Below are 10209 nucleotides of genomic sequence, written 5' to 3' on the forward strand. Positions count from 1 at the left end.
GTAAATTTAAAGTGCACAACATGTTAATTTAATACCCTGATATATTGTAATATGATAGCCATTGTAGCGCTAATTAGCATCTCTTTCATGTTACATAATTGTCCCCTTTTTTTGTATAGAAGTGAATTTTTAAAATATTTTTATTGATTTTTTAGAGAGAGAGGAAGGGAGAGGGAGAGCGAGAGATAGAAACATCAATGATGAGAGAGAGTCATGGATCGGCTGCCTCCTGCACGCTCCCTGCTGGGGACAGAGCCTGCAACCTGGGCATGTGCCCTGATCAGGAATCGAACCCGGACCTCCTGGTGCGTAGGTCAGTGCTCAGCTGCTGAGGACACTGGCCAAGCCTGTCCTTTCCTGTCAGTGGTTGGAACAATTAAACTCTAATCTTAGCAGTTTGATGATTATAGTACACTACTGTTGTCTATATTCACTGTACTGTGCCTTAGATCTCCAGGGCTTGCTTACTACTCGTAAGTTTGTACCTTTAAAAATTACCTGGCCTCACCCTCCAATACCCATCCCCTGGTAACCACCACTTTATTCTCTGATTTTACAAGTTTGGCTTCTTAAAATTCCGCATATAAATGATACTGAGACAGTACATGGACTTGGGCCCAGGAATGGAAAAACACCAGGTGGCCAGGAAGCCAAGTTAAGACCAGGTGGCCAGAAGATGTCAAAACCACTGTTCTGCATGTACAGTTACTCAAAGTTGGCCACTACTTGACCTTCCTGGGTGGAGGAAATGAGCAATACCAGAATTATCACAAAACGTGGCATGTAAGTTAGAAGAAGATTGTGGGAAATGATGTATCAAAAATGAAAGATTTTCTTAGGAATGAGATACTCAGGATGAAAAGAAAATTGGTTACATGGTTTTCTTAGGGATTCGTGCTGAAAACAGCTGCAGATAGGGTTGTCAATTTTATAACAATTAAGTGACATTAACAAAATATCCTTGAGCCTGGCCTGCGTGGTTCAGTGGATTGAGCATTGTCCCAGTCAGGGCACATGCCTGGGTTGCCTGCTCCATCCCCAGTGGGGGGCATTAGGAAGGCAGCGAGTCCATGCTTCTCTCTCATCAATGTTTCTCTCTGTCCCTTCCTCTCTCTCTAAAAATCAATAAAAGCATAGATAAAAAAAATACTATTGAGAAACATAAACTATATCTAAGTGTCCTGCTTCTATTCACATTTCCTTGGGAGTGCCATAATAAACAACTGAGGATAAACTATAGAAAACTTTACAGGTTAGCATGAATAAACAGTAAAGTAGTAGATGATTTTCATTAGGGGTAGGTATAAATTTATAATTTAAGAACAAGTAATTTAAACCTTAAACTATGATGATGTGTGAACATCAGTTGTAACTCATGAAAAGACTGATATCACTTTGGTTCCTAAAGACATTATTTCATGTTGCCAAAAATGCTCACAAACCTACCTGTCTTCTGGAAGCATAGTGAGAATTTTTTTTAAGGTGTGCTTTATTTTATATAAAAGTACAGAACATCTGAACTGGAAATGACATCGTAATGACTGCTTATCACAGATCAAGAAAGACATAAAATAACCAGAAAATATCTGGAGAAAGAGGAGTCCAGTGATCATTGGAATTGAGGGGTTTCAAATGAGTCTGACCATGACATTTGGATAAGTTGATACTCGTAAGGCAAAAATGGAGAAAGGACATAACCCACGTCTTTAAAACGTTGCCTGTTGATAATATAAACAGACATTTCTATCCCGAGTTGTAGGCAGCTTCAGCTGAGAGGGTGATCATTTTATGATCAATAAAAACAAGTAGTTGTTCCCACCCCCTCTTCTCCCAGTCGTTCCACATCTTAATTACCAAAATCGATGGGAAGTGCAATGATTTAGACTCTACTGGTTTCAAAATAATTCAAGGTTTATCTTTATGATATGGAAAATTTGGAAGAATTATATTGTATTTAATACTTAAATGTGTAGAGCATACACAGTGACTGACAAATAATAAGTTCAATAAATGTGGAAAAATATAAATCCAAAACAAGAGTGGGAGTGGAACTGGGAGAAAAAAGAAGAAAGCAAAAGGAATGAGAGAGAGTGTGTGTGCACAGATGAAAACTGTACAGATAAACTGATCTCGTCTTCAATCCCACCACCCTTCAGAATTATGTGGAATAAGAATTTCAAACTATGAGCAGTGCCAACTTCTGGAATAAGGAGGTGAGATAGAGGCACTAGAAATCAAAAAGAAGTAACAGCCTTGTGAACCAGAGCCTGAAACTGCTGCACTCCTTTGGTATTCATCTGTCTAATGAGTCTCTGTCCAGAATATTCTGAGATGAAAGTAGACAAAAGCAAAATAGTGCCAAGCTCCTTAATAGGAAACGATTTGGCAGGTGACAGTGAGAGAGAGCCCAGCTAACACAGAAACATGCAAAGCATCTCTAAGATCCCTGCTGATTTTTTGGTTAGGTATCAGAGCCAAGAAGTTGAAAGGATGCTTGCATTTACGGCTGGTGAAGACTACAGAGAAAGCCTTTACTAAAGTGTGAGTTGGCTTCCCCCCAAACATTACATTACCCTTGAATGGAAAATTGATCGGATGACATATGGTGATAACATCTGCCACCCATGGATTGAGCCGGAGTGCCATGTGGGTGGTAATGGAAGCTGTAATAGTGAGGGTGGAGAATTTAATGACGGTGTGTAACACTGAGGAAAGTAGCAGCAATCTGAGAGAAAGGAACGATTTGTGTAAATCTTTACAATGGGCACTGCAGGACTATCCACCCTCTTCTTCTGTAGTCATCTCAGAGGGAATGGTAGACATGCAAGATGCTTCGTCATTTCATTGCCTCCAAGTTGATCCCAGCCATCACCCACAGGGAGGCATTTCTTCCAGATATTACTGTAGGTAGGCACTCATTCCTTATCAGTAAATAGATATTTGTTACAAATCTGGAATGATCCTAGCAAGAAATCATAGCAATCCAAGGGCTATTTATGTTAAATATAAAAATGAGGATAGCACATCACTTATAAAAATTTCTAAAAAATATTTAAATATGAATTTTCAGAAAGTAAAAGAAAACAAATAGCAAAGTAATAATGTTTTATAAATGAAGTATTTAAGTTCATTTGTTTTGTCCTACTCATACAGAAAGAAAATAAGAGATTTATTTGCAAAACAACAAAAAGGACAAGGAAAGTCTTGCCATGAGTACACAATAATATGAGTCTGGGCCAATGTTTCCTATGGAATTCAAATATTTGAAATGGCAGCAGGCATCCTGACAGACTTGGGCATAACATGTTTTCAGGTGAATTTTCTCTTTCTCAAAATAGCCTTAAAAATTAAAAATCTGAATACAGTTTTTAGAAGTGTTTTTAATTATTTTAAAGTTAGTTCTGTGTTTCATTAAGTAGCAAAGAATAACTTTGGGTTTTCCTCTTTCCTAAAGTACAGGAAAGCCTCAGCTGGTTCACAGTGCAGCTCTGATATTCTGTGGCCCTGACTCCTTAAAGCAATCCATGGGGGGTAATAGGATGCCTGGGCCAGTTTTTAAATCTAGTTTAATTTTCTATCCAGTTTAAACCAGTCCAGTTTAAATCACTGCCTTTCCTTATACTCCCACACACATAATTCTGAAGTTATTTCTTTCTCCCAGTTTGAGGGAACAAAATGACATCAAGATTTTAAGTTTGGATCCTGCCAAAGCAGATGCTGTGAGGTGCTTATTATGATGATTATTATTAGATAAAAATCATCTGCAGCTGTGAACTTACTTAAGGCAAAGGATTGAGAATGCACTTATTTATTTCATTTCAGAAGGATGGGAGAAAATTGGAAACTTTAGTTTGGATAATGATAGCCAGATATTTAAGAAAATTAAATGAATTCAGGATCTAGTTCAACTTACAGGTAGATAGCAAAATCTCAAATGCAATGCACTGGGCTAGACTCTGATATCCACAGGGGCATGCAATAATTTACCATTAAAACGTATTTTTCTATCTACAGTCACCCTCATTTCTAACAAAGATAATCACAATAAGACTAATTTGTTTACAAAATAAATTTAGTCTCATTAAACTTGTCTGATTACTTATACAAATGCAGCAAGGACAGTGATGACTATATATGCTCTTTTTAAGTCTTTTTTGCCAGAATTTTTTATAAGAAATCTCAGATTGGATGGACTTTTAAAATCTCTTAGAGTTCGTCCTGCGTGGCTCAGTTGGTTGAGCATCGGCCCATGCACCAAGAGGTCACTGTTTCAACTCCTGGTCAGGGCACATGCCCGGGCTGCAAGCTTGATCCCCAGTAGGGGGCGTGCAGGAGGCAGCTGACTGATGTTTCTCTTTCATGGATATTTCTACCTCTCTCTCCTTTTCCTTCCTCTCTCTCTAAAAAATTAATAATTAAGTGTAAAAAAATAAATACATCCCTATAAAAAATAAAATAAAAGTTTCTTGAGGCTAGGAAGCCAAACCAAGGACTTGCCATCAGAGGTCACCTATAACACAAATAGATTTGGGTGAATTCCTCTCTTTTCAAGGTCCTCCAAATGTCCTGCGGTTCCTGGGCCTACCAGGAAGTGACCTTCCATACTCACCTCCAAGAGTTCTGGAAAACCTGACAGCAAGAGACCAGGAAGCTTTTTTGAAGAAGGCTTTATTGACTCAAACTTAGTTCTTTAAAATCTGATCACATGATTCTATGAACATCATTCCTAACTATGACATTGCAATCAAAACCTTGGTAACATAACCAACATTTCTAATTGTGTCCTGTTACAAGGAGAAGAGATTCTTATTGAATTTATGCAAATAACTATATTGCCATAAAAATGAGAATACGCAATAAGAGTTTCCAGTTTTGCTGATTGCACCCCCATGGTGTGATTTAACATGTTGTTGTTTTTTTACTTAGACCTAAAAGTTTAATCACCTTCAGGTTTTTACTTCCTAGGTTGTGTGTACATTTCTATCAGTATAAGTTTAGGTTGGCTTTATTTTGTGATACTATGTATTCATAACTTTTTAAAAAAATAATACAACAGGTCCAAAATAGAGACACTTATGCTAAACACATCACCAAAACAAGACTTAATCTTAATTACTGTTTCAGTGCTCCCAGAAACAGAATCTTAAAGCAGTCAACAAGAAATTGCCTAATCAGCACTAGTTAGGTAATCTGCCTGACAGACCCCTGCCATCCCCCAAAGGAAGGTGAGCTTTCCTTAATCAATCCATTTTTTGGTCTAGTATAATTTCCTTGTTCATGCTCTCTTCTGCCTATAAAATAAGTCTTTCATTTTTTGCAGCTCCTTGGAGTGTCTTTCCATCTGCTGGATTGGATGCTGCCTGATTCATGAATCATTGAAGAAAGCCAACAAAATCTTTAAAATTTACTCAGTTGAATTTTGTTTTGTTTTTTAACAACTTATATTTATTGTTTTATTAGTGACAATTTAATCTTATAATTCCCTATAAATTTAATGATTGGAATTGAGAAACTTACTTATTCAATATTTATTCCAAATTTACAGTTCATATAGGGAAGATAATAAATCTTATTTTACTCTTTACCATTTTTTCAAAATAGTGAGATATTATATTTTAAGATTATATGAATATGCAATTTCTCCAAAATTTAACAAATTTCTTTACATAGAAGCCTGTGCCATTTTGTATGACCACCAGTAGCCGTATTTAGAGCATTTGTTTTGCCTCAGCTTTGCCAACAGAGTATTCTGCCAAACTTTTGCATTTTTGTCAATTAGATAGATGATCAATAAAATATTTAATATTCAAATATAAAATTTACAATACATGATTAGATCTAGTATATTGTGGTTATTTTCCTGAAAGAGGTGAGGTATATGCTGGGATTCTAAGAAGAACTGGATGGAGGATGGCTTTGGTTTCTGTGATGGAGTTCAGGAGTTATGTTCAAAGGCAGAAACTGGAAGAACTAATTGTCATAAACATCAAGAGCTAAGCTTAGCAAAATCTAAAGATCAAATTCCATTTCCTTTTATGTAAATTGGAGGGGTTTTTTCCTCCTTAAAGGAGTATCAATTTCCTTAGGGAGAAAAAATGGAGGAGAGTGGATCTTGGGTTTTGGGGTGAAGCTATAGAAATAAGGGAGCAGAGGTGAAGGGAGCCAGGGGAGCTTCTGAACCGCTGAGGGCATGTTTGGGGCCCCTTTGAACTGAGCTCATGGCTGGTGCTGAGACTGGACAACCAGGTGTATGTAAGCCACGTCCTAGATCATCATTGGTGTCCTGGACCTCCACCCGATATGGATCCAAGACGAACTTCTTGTCCTCTCTGATTTTGACAGTCTCATCTGACCCACATAACTTAAAAAGAGACTTTTATCCTGCCTTTAACTTCTAGGTCCTTCCTTAAGTTTATCTAAATAACTTGTCATGTTATGAATGGGCATTTTAGTTGATCCTTAGTTCTAGATCCTTTAACCATTCCCTTCACGTTAGCCATTTCCTTCACGACTACTAGGAGGAACCTGATAGAACAAATCTGCCAAAGTTGCATAACAGACAACAGTCCTCATTTTTGTCTTTATTAATGATTCTATCTTTGTAACCTCTTTCAACCAAAATGGGATCTTGGATTGGAAATTCTGAGAGTTCCTCTGGAAAACCTCATTTAATTTTTTTTTTTCTTCTTGAGCCTGCCAAAGCACACATTTCATGAGCTTTCTAGATAATTGGGCCTGAGAAATAACTTTTTGGCATCGAGAGTAAATTGGTCTCCGGCCAACACTGGGTCTCTAGGAAAGATTGCTTAAAAAGGAAATTCCAAGATAGTTATGAGGTGGGAGTGGTCAGTGACCAAATAGGCATGTTTCCCTTTTAAATGCCATTAGTTGCATAGAAAAATATGTATTTTTCCACAGATAAAACATCATTATGTCATGGTTTATACTTGTTTTAAGGCTTCTGGCTCAAATTATGGAGGCAGGAAGAAAACCCCACTCCATTTTCATGAGATGCTGCCCAGTGTATTCCACCCTCTACTTTAAATTCTGACGTGTGAAACAAACATTCATAGCCAGCTAGCTCCCTAGTTACCAGGCAGGTGCAGCTGCTGAACATAGCGCTGTTGCAACTAGTTTTGACACTAGACATTTGTGCTTGAAGAAATGTCTAATTTTTTGCTTCCCTCAGATGGTTTCACACTCCTGTATAGCAAGCGGGTTTTTTTTTTATAATAACACTTATTTTGGGTCAGACTACACCATTTTTGGGAACCCACCAACACAAATGTTAATGATATGCAGATCTGGCCTTTCCTAAGATGGCATTGCATCAGCCAAACTTCATTTTCAGGGAAGGTTGCTAAGACAATTCATAAATCTTGCCAAATTTTACTAATGTGCTGAGTAGACCCGATGTTATCATATGGGTGTTTACCGGGAGCCAAATCTCTATACATACATATTGATCATCTCTTTTTTGTGTGTTTTTCCTGACGACTAATTTTCATAAAAATAGAAAGTTTGATGAGTCTCGACAATGTGTATTCCCTTTTAACAATATCAATAGCAAGATTTTTATGTAATGTCTCACATGAAAGTCAAATAACTTACCATTCTCAAGAAATAGTCTCATAATCGAATGCGGACTCTGGTTCCTTTGCTGGTTGTAGGTGCTCTGTTGTTACAGGTCATAAAACCCACCTCTATGAAAAGTTGATTTCAAAAGTCAGCAATGACACACTTCCGTCTCGAAGTCTCACAAGCTGCTTACCTGTCCTGTCTTATCATCTGCCCTGGCTTTGCTAATTTTCTGAAATTCTAAGTTCATCATAACTTTGTAATGATGTGATGCTGTCTCACTTCCATGCATTCCCACATTTTATTCCCTCTCCTCTTATCCATTAAAAAACCTGAAGACAGGGACTTTTATTTCTTTTCATACCTCCGTTGCTTATCACAGTGCTAGATGTGTAAAAAGATGTTCCAAAATATAATTGAATATATAACATGTCAATTTACATTTGAATCTAAGACCAAATATATAGTTTGATTTCTATCAGTTTATCTCCATTTATAGGAAATGGGAACTTGTTCAATGAGGGTAGGTAGGCGAAAGGCGCAATTATGTTGACTACTTCAATAAACTTAAAATAAATCCTTCCTAAGTTTTAAAATGATGGACAACTGCGTAGGCCTGTGTGGCTCAGTTGGTTGAGTGTTGTCCCATGCACTGAAAGGTCACCAGTTTGATTCCCGGCCTGGTCAGTGGTGAGTGCAATGTTTTTCTCTCCCCCTCTCCCTTCCTCTCTCTTTAAAAAACAATAAAAAATCTTTAAAACATTGGCAATTTATGAAAACAAATATAAAATTAATTAATCAATTAATTAAATGAAATGATGGAAAACCATCTACATGCTTACACCCTTTTCTGTCAAAAGTTCACAGAAAGGCAGAAACTAGTATGTTCCATGAACCAGAAACCTCATGAAACAGATACGATGAGCAGCAATTGAATTCAAGTATATATTGAATGTAATACTACACTCTAAATAAATATTTTCTTTTTCAAAAAGGGAGAGTAAACACATCTATAGAAACAATTAAACAACAGAAGTGAGCCCTTAATAACACAAATAGTGTCTGGTGCATATTAAGCACTCCATAAATGCCCATTGAGTAAGGGAACAAACAGTGTTTATTTTGACCTCGCTTTTAAATGTTTAGGTCTTGATGTTACAGCCATAGTCAACAGTAAAACAGCTTGAGCCAGAGCAGCCTGAACTAGTAAAACAGCTTGAGCACCACAATTTGTGCAGTACCCAAGGTGAAAGCAGACATGTGTAGCACAGAAAGTATAGATAAAAGTTGCCACCTACTAACTTCAGGAAACATTCGGACAAGCCAACCTAGAGAAAAGAAAGAAAAAAGAAAGAGAATGCCTGGTATTAGAGTAATGCTTACAAATAGGTATTAACTTATTCCCATCTAGCTGGGGTTTCTTTTCTTATTATTTTTATAGGGTGGAGAAATTTTGAAAAACAAAGAACTAAATTTTATGTGTATAGAATTATGTACATGTACACACACACAGAGCACACACATTTGCTCCCATGCTAAGTCTAGAACAGCGGTGTTTTCTATTTAGTAATATGACTGAGGAAAACACATTTCTGATAAAAGTAATACAAAGGATCAGTATAGCATTCCTTGGGCACAATATCCCCTTGGGGAAAGTGTTAACAAGGGGTGTGTGTGTGTGTGTTCACTCATGCTAGAGAGGAGGGATAGAAGGAGGCCTCCTGCTTTGTTCTTTCACTTTCTGGGTGGCTGCAAACATGGCTGTGATGCTTGACCAGGTTAGATAATGAAAAGCTTTGTCAAAGAACAACTTCTTTCCTATTATTTCTGAAGTTATTATGGAAGGGTGTGGAGGATGAGCTGCCAGAGTATTAGATCATTATTTTCTTTCAAAACCCAGCATATTCTCTAAGCACATGGCGAATATCAACAGAACTGAAATGGGACATTCCTAAGCAGACAGGCCTTATTTCATGATGACCTGAATGACTTCATTCACTTGCCAGGTAGGGAAAGATTAAATGTGAGGAGAAAAAAAATATCAGAGGGAGACAAAAATTGTAAGGATGTATAGTCCTTAAAGTTAACAGATCAAAAGCATATTGATAGAACAGCAACAAAGATGGTTTAACTTGTAATCGTGCGGTAAAAAAAATATGTTTAAATATTTTACAAAGTCAAACATGCATTATTCACTCATACACTCAACCGATGTGAGGAATCATAGATTCTATTTCTGAGAAGAGAAAGATCCATTTAAGTAAATAGGAAATAGACTTCTGGTACTTTTATGAATGTCTAAGCTTTAAAAGCATGATCTCATTTAATTTCAATGAGACTTTAAGGAAGGTGTTATGACTCTAATTTACAGGTAGGAAAATGAGAATAAAATTAAATAAATTGCCTGAACTACCCAGTAAGGAATTTAAACACAGAAACATCTGGCTCTTCGAAATATATCACTAACATCTTTGAAAAACCTAGAAATCTGTGGAGTCTTTTGCCAGTTAAAGACATGCACACACACAAAGTATGGTCCACAGATCTTCCCTGCCCCACTCATCATCAGATAGGAAACCTGTGCCATATCTGGCTTCCTCAAACACACCAAGCAAGTCATCATTTTTCTTC

The sequence above is a fragment of the Miniopterus schreibersii genome (assembly GCF_964146895.1).
Source record: "Miniopterus schreibersii genome assembly, chromosome: 7".
Lineage (NCBI taxonomy): Eukaryota > Metazoa > Chordata > Mammalia > Chiroptera > Miniopteridae > Miniopterus > Miniopterus schreibersii.